This window comes from Solanum tuberosum, unplaced genomic scaffold (genome assembly GCF_000226075.1).
Source record: "Solanum tuberosum cultivar DM 1-3 516 R44 unplaced genomic scaffold, SolTub_3.0 scf00019, whole genome shotgun sequence".
NCBI classification, from domain to species: domain Eukaryota; kingdom Viridiplantae; phylum Streptophyta; class Magnoliopsida; order Solanales; family Solanaceae; genus Solanum; species Solanum tuberosum.
Genome location: NW_006238945.1, coordinates 2,530,900 through 2,535,095, shown reverse-complemented (window position 1 = coordinate 2,535,095; position 4,196 = coordinate 2,530,900).

Here is a 4,196-nt window from a genome sequence, read left to right as displayed (position 1 = left end):
GAGGGTCCTTTTTAGTAGATGACATGTCGAGAAGTCGGACGACCTTATCAATTTTACATATTTCTATCGAACCCTGCTATTATTAAGTACGACTGGTACAATTTATAATTTTAAAACATTTTAAATTATTGATGATGATTCTTTAGAAATAGAAATATTGTTGCAATTTTAGCAAAATGAAAGAAACATACTCATCCAAGTGTGCATAGGAAAATGAGTGGACAAGTGGTGCTAAAAATTGAAGGAATTTAACACTAACATTTTTATTTATTTTTTGTGTTCTTTTTTTTTTTTTAAAAAAAAACATGTTAAAAGCATCATAATGGAAAGAAGTCAATCATCAAGAACAATAATAATGAAAAGAAAAAGAAGAAAATATAATAGAATTTTAAAAAAAAAAAAAATTGTGAATTCCTCCATCAAATCTCTTCCGAACGAGCTCCTTTCTGAAATTGTTGCGAGGGTTGCTTCTTCTTCCCTTTTGGATTATATCAATGTCAAGTTCAGGTTCATATTATTATTCTTACATAAATGTTATATTATAGATTAATATTTGTTTTAACATAAAAGACTTAATTTGTATCAGCTGTAAAATTTTCAATGGAGTTTCGAACGATACATATGTTTATCGTCACATTTCATTAAAGGAATTTCCAATAGGAGGATGTTCATGGAAGAGTGAAAATGAAGAGAACGAAAATAAACTTTCTTTGTTCATGAGGACGTGCATGGAGAGTGGGAATCCAGAAGCCTTGTACCGAAAAGGTGTGGTAAGTATTCTCTTTCGTATTATCTCTCTTCTTTATGTGTCATCTTTTTAGTTTTATTCTGTGTACTTCCTTACAAATATAATTTAACTTTATATTTTTCATTTTTATCTTGAGTGATATAATTTATAATTATACAAATATCTGTAATTTGTTTTAGACCATAAGTTTTAAATGAATTATCTCTTTTTTAGATTGGATTTTTTCTTTCTTAAATTTCTAAACATCGACAAATAAATCGAGATGGGGAAGTAAATCATTCAAGTTTATTTTAGATGGTGGTTCTAATGCATGTAAAGTTACTAAAATAATAAGAGAAGTCATAAATTTTTTATTTTCATTATATCCAGAGAAATTAGAATTTAACATACAAAACTACCATTTACTCAAGTTGAATTCCTACTCCATCTAATCGAGAAGAAAAGTAGTACTCCCTCTGTTTCAATTTGTTTGTCTTATTTTAACTTGATACAAAATTTAGGAAATAAACGAAAACTTTCGAATCTTGTGATCTTAAACTAAATAAAAGTAGAATGTACTAAGATTCTTATGGTCTTGAACATGAACATGTCATGCATGTAGTCTGTTAGATTAAATGAGTTGTCATTCTTTCCTTTTTAAAACAAATTAAATTGGGAAGTAAGACAAACAAATTGAAATGGAGGAAGTATATGTACCCGAACAAGAAGTTTCATATGCGTTGTACCTTACATTCATATATATTGCCAATATACATTAATTATTAATGGACAATAGTCCAAACATATTTCTCATTTGGAGGTATATATAATGAGAACATTTTTTGTGACTTGAGGTTGATTTCTTTAGGAAAGAAAGGCCAGAATATGCAATGAAATATCTTGTGAAAGCTGCAGAGGCAGGACACATTGGAGCAGAATATGTTGTAAGCCTAATACAAGTCTTGATGGGGGAAGAAGTATTAAAGAACAATGGCATAGTTGCAATTGGCAGAATGAAAGGAACCAAGCCAAAGCGAAGAGCGTTAGCAGAGTTTCGAAAAAACTTGGTTGACATATTGAGTAATATTTGGATACTTAATCCTATAGTATTTTTAGGACGACAAAACTCGAATTGGTGTTCCCTTCATCATAAGCGTTCTTACAAGAATAAGTGGCGTCAATGGCCTTCTTTTGATACTGATGATGATGAGGATGCGGATTTTTGTTGTTATGCTTGTAGTTATGATGAAGAAATTGCACACCTTGTTAACAATCTACCAACTTGGTAGTCGTATTATTTATAAATAAAATTTCCTTTATACTTACCAAATGAATGACTATTAAAATACATATCTCAATTTAAAGTTGTTTCTTTCACATGATAAGGCGGAGCTATCATTGACACTAAACAGAGAGGTTATCTCATTATAATTTGAAAGAGAAATCTATATGTCAATCTAGTGAAATGTCAGAAGAGAAAATTGGAGAAACAAAATTTAGAATGGAAAGAGAAATAAGATTGAAAGAAATGAGTTATACAAATGATTGGAATATCAATGAATTGAGCTTATTGTTGGAGTTAAGAGTTTAGGGCTCATTTGGTGTGAAGGATAAGAATAAATAGTCCTGAGATAAAATTTAGATGTCTTGTTTGGTTGACATGTTTGGGATAACTTATCCGACCATTTATAGCACAGTGATGGGATAAGTTATCCCATATACATGGTGGGATAAGTTATCCCAGGACAACTAATCCCAGAATAGTTAATCCTGGGATAACTAGTTCCCAACCAAACGACCCCTTAAGTGTTGGTGTGAATGAAAGATGGAGGAAAAAAATAAAAATTCCAAGCTAGTTTTTATTGATAGGAACTTTTTTTCTCATTGTTGGTGAAAAAGAAGGCTAGTGTGCTTATAGATAATACAATATCTGGTAGTGTAAAATTAATTGAGGGTTCTAGAAGAGCGACCTTATTACTATCTGGAGGAATGATATTGACTATTAACAAAGCATTGTATTGTAGTAAGTCTCAAAGAAACTTGTTTAGTTTAAAGGTTATTCGTCAAAATGGCAATCATGTTGAGACTGTCAATGGAGAAAAAGTTGAAGACCTTTATATTACAACAATAAAGATAGGAAAAAAGTTTGTGCACGAAAAATTATCCGCAGTTTTTGCTGGGTTGCACCATACAAATATTGGTATGATTGAATCACATGCCATAGGAAACAAAGAGTTTATTGGTCTTAATGATTTTATCATTTGACATGACCGGTTGGGTCACTCCATTTTAATATGATATGCAAAATTATTAAGAATTCATATGGGCATAATTTTTCAATCAAAGAAATTCTCTTATGCTGCTTGTTCTCAAGGAAAGTTGGCTATTAGCCATCAACATCTAAAATTGTGATTGAATTCCTCGAATTTCTAAAATGTATACTAGGTGATATATGTGGGACAATTCACCCTCTATATGGATCATTCAAAAAATTTATGATCCTGATAGATGCATCTACAAGATGGTCAGATGTTTACTTATTATCAACTAGCAATATGACTTTGTATGGCTGTCGACTCAAATAATAAGATTAAGAGCACAATTTTCAGATTATGCAACAAAGATAATTCATCTTGATAATGCTGATAAGTTTACATCTCATGCCTTCAATGACTATTATTTTTGTAGTGGAAATTCAATTGAACATTTTATTTCTCATTTTTCCACTCAAAATGGTCTAGTAAAATAATTTATTAATTGTCTTCAATTGATAGTTAGATCATTGCTAATAAGGACAAAGTTGCATGTTTCAGTATGGGAGCATGTTATTCTGCATACAGCAACACTTATACGCATTAGACCAACTATTTATTATAAATTCTCCCTATAACAATTGGTATCTATTCACGAGCCAAATATTTTTCATCTTAGAATTTTTGGTGTGCGGCATATGTTTCAATTGTTCCACCACAACGCACATGGGCCTCTAAAAAGGTTGGGGTGTATGTTGGGTATGAATCTCTTTTTATTATAAAATATTTAGAACTTACGGTAAGATTTGTTAAATGTCATTTTGATAAATCAATATACCCAACATTAGGGGGAGAATATTAGTAGTTGGAAAATGAGATAGATTGAAATTCATTATCCCTATCTTTAGAAATTATTGTATGTCAAATAACATCAAAAGTGTTTATTTCAGAAGATGAAATGCCGAATATTTTTTCACCCAAAGAACTTATTGAATTGTTGTGAGAACGAATGGGGAGAGCTTTGGAAGAAGCAATATGTACTGATTCGTCTTATTGGGAATAACAAAAGCATGTCTTAATTAATACTAAAGGGTTCATATTTGAAGCAAACTTTTTAAGAAACTGCTCGAGTTTTAGCAAAAATGGCTCTCCAAAGGCATATTGATTGTTGAAAGGCCTTAAAGAGAACGTTGTTGGGGGGGGGGGGGGTCCCTCTT